The sequence below is a fragment of the Hyaena hyaena genome, unplaced genomic scaffold (genome assembly GCF_003009895.1).
Source record: "Hyaena hyaena isolate Hyena2069 unplaced genomic scaffold, ASM300989v1 scaffold_909, whole genome shotgun sequence".
NCBI lineage: Eukaryota > Metazoa > Chordata > Mammalia > Carnivora > Hyaenidae > Hyaena > Hyaena hyaena.
The window spans coordinates 234,092-246,843 of record NW_024081534.1 but is presented as its reverse complement, the minus strand read 5'-3'; the positions used below and the strand labels follow the sequence as shown (position 1 = coordinate 246,843).

The window sequence follows — 12,752 nt, the reverse complement described above, 5'->3', positions numbered from 1 at the left end:
TGTTTTTCCTTTCAAAATTGGCCTGGTGGACAAAAGCCACAGAGCTAGCCAGCTTTACTCCCATAGAGCCTGGTCTGCATGGACCCAATCTGCTTATTTTTTTTTTTAACTCCTTTTGCTGAAATTACAGGTTTTTTTCCTTCTGACTTTGTTAACAAAGCTAATTATTTTGGGATGAGATGTATAGTGGTGATGAAAAGTAGCATTAGGCTTGTTTTTTGTTTTTTTTTTCCCCCCTAAATGTTTACTTTTGAGAGAGAGAGAGAGAACACAGGGTGGGGGCAGAGAGAGGCAGGGACAGCTGGATGTGGGGCTCGAACTCATGAACCATGAGATCATGACCTGAGCCAAAGTCAGTTCATTTTTTATGAGAAACTGTACAGATAAATTAGGAATTTTTGACAGCTATTTTTAGTTCTTATGGAGTACACATTTGCCTGCTATTAAATATTGAAAATAGCTATGTTTTTTGATCCTGCCTTATGATTCAATGTAGCAAACCCCTTTAAAATAATTCCTAACCCCTAATGCTTAACTTTTAGCTGTCATACATAACAGCTTGCTGGAGATAATAGAGAGTAAAGTAAGGATTCTGTCTTCATGGAGTTCACAGTCTAATTTCATTGATCCTTGTTTGTTTTCATCTGGCAGTCTGTTCTTCCAGCAGTGTTTGGAGGGATCCGCTAGATTCTTGTAAAATGTGTATCAATTTATGAATTGATAAAGTAACAAATAAAATAATATCAAAGTAAACATATGCTAAATTAACTTTTACTACCTTTCTTTCAAAAGTGGCAGTATATCACCAAGTTGTAACCAAGACAAAATTTACAGTTGTTGTATCACTGTACTGTACACCTGAAACTGGTACAACACTGTATATTAACTCATTGGAATTAAAATAAAAAAAAAAATCCAAAACCTACCCCTTACTTAAATGTTTTTACTCTAGTCAGCTCCTTACTTTTCATTTCTTTCTCTCTCTCCTATCCCTCTCTCCCTCCCCAGCCTTTTCTGATACTAGCTCTTGACTTCATGTTCTTAGAAATATAGAAATAAGGTCTCCTAAATAGAACATGGATTTGCTATATTATTTTTTTTTTTATTTTTTTTTTTTTTAATGTTTTATTTATTTCTAGGAGAGAGAGAGAGAGAGACTGAGCAGGGGAGGGTCAGGGGTCAGAGAGAGAGGGAGTCACAGACTGAAACAGGCTCCAGGCTCTGAGCTGGCAGTCAGCACAGAGCCCGACGCGGGGCTCGAACCCACGAACCGCGAGATCATGACCTAAGCGAAAGTCGGACGCTTAACCGACTAAGCCACCCAGGCGCCCCGGATTTGCTATATTAGATCACACTAGTACTGTCTTACTGCTCCACTCTCGCATATTTGGCAGCATTTTAGACTTTGATAGTTTATCAGAAAGCTACATTTTGGAAAGTCATCCAGGTTTGTCCAAACAGGAACTTTGAAATCTTTCCTGATTCTTTGTGGCTCTTAATTGCTAGCTTATTCCTTTGACAAGTGATGTAGTTAGCCATATCTGTAAAACCTTCAACTTGAATATATTAATAGCTTCCCAACTCACTTTTCAAGTTAATGTCCAGAAAGAAAATATGGAAGGAAGGCCCAATGTTTAACATGTTAAACATGATAAACTTTTTTTTAATAAAGATTTTATTTATTTATTTTTAGAGGGAGAGAGAAAGATAGGGCATGAGCAGAGAGGGGGTGGGGGGAGAGAGGATCCAAAGTGGGCTTTTACCCTGACACCAGCAAGCCTAATACAGGGCTCAAACTCATGAACTGTGAGATCATGAGCTGAGCCCAAGTAGGACACTCAATGGACTGAGCATCCAATGTTTATTTTTGAGAGAGAGAGTGTAACCAGGAGGGGACAGAGAGAGAGAGAGAGAATCCAAAACAGGTTGTAGGCTCTGAGCTGTCAGCACAGTGTCCTATGTGGGGCTCTAACTCACATAAACTGTGTGATATTATGACCTGAGCAAAAGTCAGACACTTAACTGACTGAGCCATCCAGGCGCCCCTAGATTTTGTTTATATTTTCAAAGTAATTTCTGTACCCAGTGTGGGTCTTGAACTTACAACCCCGAAATCAAGAGTTGAACGCTCTACTGACTGAACTACCCAGGTGCCCCTAAACATGATGATGAGCTTTGAGTAACCCATACTACGCATTGCGTCTCAGAAGATTTTGCAAATTTTGCGCCATGTTCCAGAAAGAGATACATTGATTTAACATTCCTCTATTAAGTGAAATCATTAGAAATTTTATTTGGGTTACTGAGAAAACTTTATTTGTGAGAAAGCTTTTTAAAGTTTATTCATTTTGAGAGAGTACAAGTGCGGGAAGGACAGAAAGAGAGGGAGAAAGAATTCCATGTAGACTCTGCACTGTCAGCACAGAGCCCAAAGCTCTATCTCAAAAACCCTGAGATCATGACCAGATCTGAAATCAAGATTCAGATGCATAACTGAGCCACCCAGGCACTCCTTGAGAAATCCCTATACCCAATGTGGGGCTTGAACCTACAAACCCAGAGATCAAGAGTCATATGTTCTACCAACTGAGCCAGCCAGGTGCGCCATTCAGAGAAAACTTTTTTAAAAGTTTAGTTTTATACACCAGACTATTTTTATTTTTTTATTTTTATTTTTTTATTTTTTTTAAAAGGTTTTTATTTATTTCTAGGAGAGAGAGAGAGAGACAGCGTGAGCAGGGGAGGGTCAGAGAGAGAGTGTGTTTCATATTCTGTAACAGGCTCCAGGCTCTGAGCTGGCAGTCAGCACAGAGCCCGACGCGGGGCTCGAACCCACAAACCGCGAGATCATGACCCAAGCGAAAGTCGGACGCCCAACCGACTAAGCCACCCAGGCGCCCCACACCAGACTATTTTTATACACCAGACTGTTAAATTACCTGTAGCTTTGAATAACAAAGCTTTGATTAGCAAAGCTACAGATAATTTAAGTAAAAGTAACATTTTTCTCATCTTTTAGTTGAATATGTGTAAAAATTTGCATGTTAATATGCTTATGATATCATGTTTGTTTTTCTTCAGTTTTCTTTTCATTGTGGTAAAATACAGCGTAACATTACCTTCTTAATCATTTTTAAGCACACAGGTTCATGATATTAAATATATTTCTATTCTTGTGCAACTACCATATTCATTTCTATAACTCTATGTATTGCAGAACTGAAACTGTAGACCCATAAAACTAACTCCTCATTTCCCCAAAACCCCAGCCTGTGGCAACCACCATTCTACTTTCTGTGAATTCACTATGTTATATGCTGGTGCATAATGTCCTCCAGGTTTATCCATGTAGCAGCGTGTGTTGGAATTTAACTCCTTTTTAAGGCATTGTATTTATCTTCTGTATCTTACTTACTTACTCATCTGTCAGTGAACACTTGGGTTGCTTCCACCTCTTAGCTGTTGTAACATTGCTGTGAAGATGTGTGTGCAGATACCTCTTTGAAGACTCTGCGTTCAGTTCTTTTGGTTATATACCTAAAAGTAGAATTACTGGATCATACAGTAATTCTATTTTTAATTTTTTGAGGAACTGCCATACTATTTTTCATAACAGCTGCACCATTTTACATTCCAGCCAACAATTTTCAAGGCTTCCATTTTCTCTACATCCTCCCCAGCGTTTGTTATATTTTGTTTCTTGATAGTAGACCTCCAGTGTGTGTAAGTTAGTTCTGTGGGTTTTGATTTGCATTTTCCTAATGATTAGTGATGTTGAGCATCTTTTCTTGTGACATTGTAATATCAGATCCTTTTTAAAAGATCTGTGAGGGCTGGGAGTATGTCTATTTTGTTTACCATGATATTGTAGAGTGCATAGTAGGCACTGAAGTATAAGTTAAATATATTTAATTGAACACTTAGTGTTTTTAGTACTTAGATTCTTAATTGATCTGAGATTATGACTAATTTTTGACTTTGAACAGTTTGCTCTTTTTGGAGGGAGGGATAAAGAAATACGTCTCCAGGGGTGCTGTGAAAATAAATGTAAAACTGAAATGATGAAATGTAAGATGATGACCTTGTTAGTGTAAAAAGAACCACCGTCTTATACGCACTACCAGTACTTACTAACATAGGAAAATTTTAATGTCAAGGGAATATTTTCCTATAAGACTTGAACAAGGTATGATGGACTATACTTGCTTAGGTAAGGTTTTATGGCCTATAATAAAGAATTCCCAAATATCATTTACATAAGCAAAAGAGGTAGTAGGTAGTCCAAGGTGACGGCACTACACAGTTGTCAGGCATTCAGCTTCTAACATGTAGCTGTGTTTTTCCTATGGTTGACTTTTCAATTCTGTCCTCATAGTCCAGGTGGTTGTTAGAGCTGAGCTGTTGCCATAACACTTACATTCCAGGTAAGGTGGAGGAAGGGCCAAGGAATAGTGTACCTCTTAATTATGTGTTCTGAAAGTTTCAATGCAGTACTTTCACTGAGCTCTTACTGAGTAAAACTTACTTATATGATCACATCTAGTTGCAAAAAAAGCCTAGCGAATACAGTCTTTTGATTACATGGCATTATGCTTAGCTAGATATTGGATATCTTACTACTAAGGAGTCATTAGAAAATGGATATTGGGAAGGAAGTGGCAGTCTTTGCCATGGAGTGTGTGAAATTTGAATTCACTCTGGGCTCTACCACTTAATCTCTGCTAGAAGATACTCAGCTGCCAAATGAAGACAGTAATGCATCAAAGGATGGTTGTAAGGATTGGATGAGAAGATAACAAATCACCTAACATGGTATAATGTTTGTTTGTTTTATATTTGTCCAAATTCCTTTCAGTGTCTTTAGGTATGATAGAGTAGAAAGAGATCAGAAAACCTGAAAATTAGTCATGCCTCCATTATTCTGATAACTTAATGACAACTTAAAAGGGCAGGCTGTTTCTTTAAAATGGAAGATATATGTCTATATTCCTCACATAATTATATGCAGATTAAATGAGGAAATATATGTGGAATGTGTCTCATGAGCTGTAAATAGAGACTATTTTTAACCTTATCTGTGTGCATTGTTTTGCCATTGTCCTGCCTATGTTTGTTTGTATGAGTAAACGGAATTTGTAGACACTTGTCTACATATTTCAAAGCATGGGTTTTTCTGTTTCAACACTCATGTTTTACCTTTTTTTTTTCCAGTCTTTTGATAAAGGTATCATACTGAGTTTAGATAGGAAAATCATTGTTTTCTCTTTTTTCACCCATAATCACATATGTAGCTTTAAAAAAATGTATCATAGGTAAAAGCTATAAAAAGGAGAGTATGAATTAGTATGTCATGTAACCTTTAGGAACTTATTTGTTTTTTCTATCTTTGAGGTATATCCTTTTGAATATAAGGAGATGACTGTGAGGGCTATTGTACATTTCTTTTCTGTCATAGCTACTTTGAATGATATCTAGCCTCCTGCTCCTACTTTCAAAGCATTCCAGTCTACGTTAAAGTTAATGTGGCAAAGAAAATGGTGTTTTTAAAATAAATTCAGAACACCTAAACAGTGATCTTATTTTGTGTGGCATCTTAGGTAAAGGATGAGATTTTATAGGAACTACCCAGGTTTCAGAGGGACATTTTTTTTGAAGATTATTTATTGATGAATGTTATGAGTAATGGGCTAATTGGACTAAGACTATTATTTGGTTGTTTCTGAGACTCTTCTGAGGTTTTCAGTGTATCATTCAGTCATTTTCTGTATCTCCTACCCCCAAATGGTATGGTTCTTCCTTTTCACCCATTCTTCTTTTTTCTTTCTTTTTTTTTAATTTTTATTTATTTAAAAATTTATTTAAATTTTTTTAAAATTTATTAATTTTAATTAATAAAATTTAAAATTTATTTAAATTTTTATTTACTTTTGAGAGAGAGAGAGACAGAGCATGAGCAGGGGAGGGACAGAGACAGAGAGGGAGACACAGAATCTGAAGCCACCCAGGCACCCCATCCTTCTTTTTTTCTAAAGGTTTTATTTTTTAAAGATTTTAATGTATTTTTTAAATTTTTGAGAGACAGCATGCACATTTGAGTGCATGAGAGGCAGAGAGTGGGGAGAGAATTCCAAGCACGCTCCATGGTCTTAGTGCTGAATCCGATGTGGGGCTGATGTAGGGCTTGATCCCATGAACTGCTCAGGATCATAACCTGAATTGAAATCAAGAGTCAGGTACTTAACCTACTGAGCCACCGAGGTGCCCAGGCATATTGTATTTTAGAAATGCTTGATTCTGAGGATAAGAAGACTTAACTCCTGTGTTCAGTAAGATTCAGATTAATAAACAAGATTATAATTAAGAGTAAGATTAAGGCCCATGAACTTTTCCAGGTTTATAATAAAGGGAAAAATGTTCAGAGCCCCCAAATATGTTTCAGGACCCTAGTTTGAGAAACACCAACTTAAACATACCTTTGAATTATGAGTTAGCCCTATAAAAGAGAAATTGTCTTTAAAAATCAGTAGAATCCGGTCTCTCCCCTAGGCAGCCATGAGCCCTATGGAGGGAGAATGTTTATTTATTTTTGAGAGAGAGTGGGAGACAGAGAATGAATGGAGGAGGGACAGAGAGAAAAGGAGACAGAATGGAAAGCAGGTTCTTAGCCTGATGTGGGGCTTGAACTCAAACTGGGAGATCATGACCTGAGCTGAAATTGGACACTCAACCAACTGAGCCACCCAGATGACTCCCTTTAAAAATTCATCTTATAGCACTGTCAGAGTATTAAAAAAATTAATTACAACATACTGTGATAATTGCTAAAATATGTGTATAATAAGATAATGTAGATTCACAGATTTAGGATGATTTTTGTAAGTCAGAAAAACCTAACAGATGTATTAGTGACCCCAGTATTCACTAAGGTAGGTCTAGTAGGATGTATATTCTTTTTTTTTTTTTTTTTTTTTTTTTGTTTATTTTTGAGAGAGAGGGAGAGCAAGGGAGGGGCAGAGAGAGAGGGAGGCACAGAATCTAAAGCAGGCTCCAGGCTCTGAGCTGTCGGCATAGAAACCCGATGTGGGGCTTGAACTCAGGAATGGTGAGATTATGACCTGAGCTGAAGTTGGAAGCTTAACGACTGAGCCACCCAGGCGCCCCTCGGATGTATATTCTAAGCAAAAGGAAGCATGAGAAAATACAATATGTTGAGGAAATTGGTAAATGAGAGAGAATAGAGGGTAGAAGTTTAGTTTGGAGGTGTTTTTAGTGTTTTTAGGTGTTAAATGGTGCACATACCAGGGATGAATAGGAAATTCAACTGATATTTAGAAAATAGGATTACTATTGTAATTGTATGTTTAAGTAGTGAAGGAAGAATAGAAGTAAGAATGATGCCAGAGTTCCTGAATTAAATGCTAAAATTAGGATGAGTATATCAGGCAGTATTCTTCTGAGAAAGAGTACCAATAAGAAATTGTATATATGTGGAGGGAGAGGGATGGATGGAGTGAGGGAGGAGCAGGGAAAAGAGAGAAAGAAGGAAATAGAAATTAAGGAATTGGTTAGTGTGATTGTGGCAAGTATGAAATTTGTAGGGCCGACCAGTAGGTTAGAAACTCAGGCAGGAACTTCTGTGTTAGAGTCTTGATGCAGAGCTCCTTCTCTTGGAAACGTGTTTTTGCTGTTCAGACCTTCAGCAGATTGGATGAAGTCCATTCACATCATAGAGGGTAATCTCCTTCATTCAGAGTCGACTGGTATAGACTTTAATCTGTTTCCAAAGTACTTACATAGCAACATGTAGACTAGGGTTTGGACCAAACAGTTGGGGCACCATTGTTTAGCCAGGTTGATGCATAATATTGAACTATTAAAATGGGAAATCAAGTGTTGAAGAAGGTATGTGAATTAAAAATACCTCAGAATTTTACTTGCTCAACTGAGGCATTGTTGTTGGCATTTAGTTAGGGATGTCCACGAGGCAGATTGAAATAGGATCTTAAATTCAGTTGAGAACTCCAGGTTGGAAAGAGATATTTGGTGGGTCAATGATATGTTCACATTTTAATGATATAGTTAAAGCCTGACTGAGGATGACATTTCTAGAGAAAGGAGTGAAGGGTTTAAGAATGAAGCCCAGGGGATTATGTACAGAGAAGAGAGCTGTCACATAAAAGTAGACTGAAGGAGTGTCTACAACTCAAGATCTACAAATTTATTATTTTTCTGTACATGCCTGATCTAACTCCTGTATTCCCCATCCCAGACAGAAATTATGTCATTGAAAACACATCTGTAGTAATTGCCAGATGGAGTAAATTTTTATTTGTACATTATGTATATATATACACACACACACACACACACACTCTGTGTATGTGTATTACATATACACATACTCTATATTTTCTTATCTAACGTTTATTTTTTTTTTCAGTCTTTTGATTCTAGGTTCATATGCTATGTCTTATCTGGAATAAGTAAGTTTCTTTGTAGTAAGAGGTGCCTTAAGATCTTCAAATGGTAGATTGTGATTTTTGCTTTTTCCCTAGCAAAATAACATTGGGATGTGACCTTATGAGAAAAATGAATGAAGCACTTTATTTTTTATTCCCATTTAATTAACCTTAACTATATTATTGACAGATGACAGTGACTTTTTTAATTGGTTTGTATATCCAGAAGTTTACATGGGAAAACTATCTCTCATATAAAACTGAATTTTCACTGTTGAATGTCTCCTTATTAAAAACAAAAGACAAGAAACACACCTGTTTTCATAGTTAATCAGTGGCATTTATTTGGTATCTGATATTTGCACATTGTTTTCCTTGATACTGTGGGGGAAATAAATTGAGGACAGGAATTAGTTGATCTGAATTTACATTCTCAGTGCAGAAATAATGTTCTTTTTCTTTTTTCTTTTTTCTTATGTGGACATTTGCAAATCCTGTATTTATCGTAACACTTTTGGAGAAGAAACTTTTTTAAAGTTTTTTTTTTTTTTTTTGACAGAATTAGCGTGCTGGGGAGGGAAGGCAGAGAGAGGGAGAGAGACAGAGAATCTGAGGCAGGTTCCACACTGTCAGTACAGAGCCCAATGCTGGGCTTTTATGACATTTAAAATAGTGAATATAATCTGAAAAAAAATTTTTTTAAAGGACTCAGGATTATCATTTTACACATTTGTGTACTGTTGGTCTCCTGAACTGTGTAGATTTACCATAACGCTTTTTTATCAGCAGTTTTGTTTTTTCTTTTTTCCCTGATGTTTATGGATGGGGAAAGTAGATTTGTTGGAGGGGGTCCTGGCCTACTGGTCTCCTCCTGGCCCATAGGAAGGTTTTGGAGGCCTCCCAGACCAGGAGGGCCAGTGTGGGGGGGTTGGGAAGGGGGAGGGAATGCAAAGCTTCTACCTTGAAGGTTAGAGAATCTTTACCTGATTGTTTCCTGGTTATTGTTATATGTGAATCCCAGTGGAGCAACCTGGTGAAGTCAAGCAACCCTGGGTACCTGGGGACCACCAGTGGCCCCTCAATGAGCTGTTGAAATAGAAGTGGACCATTCGGTGGAAGAGAGGTTGTGCTCTTTCTTTCTCTATCAGTAAACTGGACTTTGGAGATTACTGTAAAATTATACTGTGTAAGTTGAAAAATTGGATAGGTATCACTTGAAAATATCAGTACCAGTGAAACAGTAAGTGACAAGCTAGAGGTTGTTAAGCTGACTTGCCCTTTTCAAGGGATGTCATGTACTTGGTCTACAGGAAGAATGCGTTGGAACACGGTGTGCCATACCTCTGTGATTCTTTCCATGAAAAGCAAGACATAACATAAGACTCTTTTGAAGCTGATAAGGAAAATATATTCCATCTGAGCAAAAATACCTTGGTGCAGGACAAGGTGATGATCCCCAGGTCTTGCCATATTGACTGCCACTGTGTGGACTTTGAGGAACCACAACCATTGACATTGATGTTGGACCTTTTCAAGAGAGTGTCTGTCTTTTTCATAGTCTTCTGCAGGGTGAGAACATTCCTCCAGTTCCAGATCTGGGGGTGCAGGTATTCCGTGTGAAAGGATGTAGTCCAGTTGTGGCAAACGATGAGCTCTCTAGGCTTGTTTTCAAATCATGAAGACAGAGACTGAGCACCATTTTCTCTGTTAGAATCCCAGGATCAAGAGGATTTGGAGTTCATCAAAAGAATGAAAGGAGATAGGGAGGCTAATCTGAACTTTCAGTTGTTGGTTGCATACCAGTGTAGAAACACCCAAAGATTACGCAAGGATATCAGAGCTGCAGCTATGAAGCCAGACATGGAGATGCTCACATACACCATCTGTCAGGAGTTGCACAACTATGTGAGATTGCAGGCTTGGAGTGCTTTTATTATCTGATTGTAGAATCGTTGAAAACACCATATAGTCTTACTAGTATGGCCTGAGCATTTTCAACAAGTTGACATATCAGTATTGGCAGAACAGTTCTGCTTCCCAGTTGCCAGTGGCTGTAGCATCTCATCCTGATTTCTCTTGGGGCCACAACTGCTGTACTCATTCAGTACAATTTCATGTGGTGAAATTTAGTCATATCGGTGAACAGACGACATTCAACAATTCAGGGTAAGTGAAGGCACCAAGATGGCTTTGGAATAATGGAGATCATTGACAGAGGTTTCCAAAACTATCCAGTCTTAATTAAGATCATTTTTATTAGTGCCTGTCTCAAAGAAAACGGGATCTTTTACATTAGGTACTCTGGTACGATTTTTCTTTGGAGCTTGTCTTCTGAGACTCCCTAGTGACCATATCTGCCTGTTGTGTAAGTTGAATTATTACTACATCTAGCCTAAGGCTTCAGAGGGCATGTTATTTTTTATTTCATTTTATTTATTTATTTTTAAAGTTGTTTTTTTGTTTTTTTTTTAAATGTTTTATTTATTTCTAGGAGAGAGAGAGAGACAGCGTGAGCAGGGGAGGGTCAGAGAGAGAGGGAGTCACAGACTGAAACAGGCTCCAGGCTCTGAGCTGGCAGTCAGCACAGAGCCCGACGCGGGTCCGAACCCGCGAACCGCGAGATCATGACCTAAGCGAAAGTCGGACGCTTAACCGACTAAGCCACCCAGGCGCCCCATTTATTTTTAAAGTTTTATTTGAGAGAGAGAGAGACAGACAGACAGACAGACAGACATCGTGAGCAAGGGAGGGTCAGAGAGAGAGGGAAACACAGATTCTCAAACAGGCTCCAGGCTCTGAGCTGGCTGTCAGCACAGAGCCTGACGCGGGGCTCAAACCCACGAATGGCAAGATCATGACCTGAGCCGAAGTTGGAAGCTTAACCGACTGAGCCACCCAGGTGCCCCTCAGAGGGCATGTTCTTGACCACAGCTGTGGATCAAGAGCACAGCAGGCTAGAAGGTTGTGGGCATCAAGCGTCTCCTTTGTTGGTTCCTTGGGTCTTGGCCTGATGCATCACCATAACAGAGCTCTTAACCTTGCTTTTCCTAAGCTACAAGTCACAACTTTTGTATGTCCCATGTTATTTTATTCTTTCCCTGCTTTCCTGTGATTGATGCCTTTTAGACCCCACGCTGTGGGACACGTGGGTGTGTGTGGTGGTGCTGCTGGCTCATGATACTCTAGTCTTGTGTGCCTTCAGGCTGAGACCTTAGAGAGTGTGTGGATGGTGCATGAGGGGCCACTTCCAGTTGCCGTGATGCTGAAAGCCCGCTCTATGTATGGCTTTTGCTTCCTCTAGTTCTTATCCTTGCCCTTTTTTCTGTTAGGTTTGCTGTGTCATCTGGGGTGATATGAGGAATTTAAAAACTTTTAGTAGGCTCCTTGTCCAACATGAGACGTGAACTTAACAACCCTGAGATCAAGATTTGCATGCTCTACTGACTGAGCCAGCCAGATGCCCCAGTAATTTTATTTTTGTAAAAAGTGTTTTTTTTGTGTGGGGGTGACTGGGAGGCTCAGTCGGTTGAGCCTCCAACTCTTGTTTTCAGCTCAGGTCACCATCCCAGAGTCCTGGGATTGAGCTGAGTCTTGTGTCACTTTCTGTCCTGAGCTTGGAGCCTGCTTCAGATTCTTTCTCTCCTCCTCTGCCTGTCTCCCTTGCCCATGTTCTCTCTCTAAAATAAAAAAAATAAAAATAACAATTAAAAAGAAAGTCTTTTTGTTGAAATCCCCTGTTAATGTTTGTTAGTAAAATGTGTAACTTTTTGCTTCTTCTCAGGAAAATAATTTTCAGCTCTTGTCTTGCTCATGATACAAGCTCTTGCCCATGATGCAAACTCTGAGAAGCAGCACTCTATTTGTGGAAAAAAGTCCTTTTTTGTATTCCTGTAAACAGTCCGAGTTTGTTTAAAAAATTCTATTTAAAGTAAGCATAAAAACATTGAGTAAGAGCATGCTGTCCTCTGACTTAAATAAATTCTAGTGAATGGACCCCAACATTTATTTTGGCTTTTAAAAGTTTTTTTTCCATATTCTCAAGCTATTTACTTCGATTAAAGTTGTTACATAAACGACTTCGGTGTTGATACTTATATAATAACAAAGGTGTCACTGTCTCATTTAAAACATTCCTATAAATATGTTGGTAAGAAAATATACATACATATGACAAAACAAGGGAAGACAATTGAATAAAAACTACAGAAACATGAACATATATAAATGGAGTTTACCATGATAGGAGATATGGGGATACACTAATGATTACAGCCTCGTCTATTTTATGTCAAG

The 12,752-nt window shown here is 38.4% G+C and overlaps 1 protein-coding gene across 2 annotated transcripts in view; it reads left to right on the top strand.

Annotated features, from left to right (window-relative positions):
* Positions 1-12,752, top strand: part of RIMKLB (ribosomal modification protein rimK like family member B) — a 64,597-nt gene that overhangs the window by 3,321 nt on the left and 48,524 nt on the right. The window contains exon 1 of one of the 2 annotated variants that reach the window (XM_039220661.1): positions 10,325-10,625. The exons of the other annotated variant lie outside the window; for it this stretch is intronic. The gene's annotated coding sequence lies outside the window, so the exon portion shown is untranslated. Of the gene's footprint in view, positions 1-10,324; positions 10,626-12,752 lie in introns of those variants that run through there. 2 annotated transcript variants of the gene reach the window in all.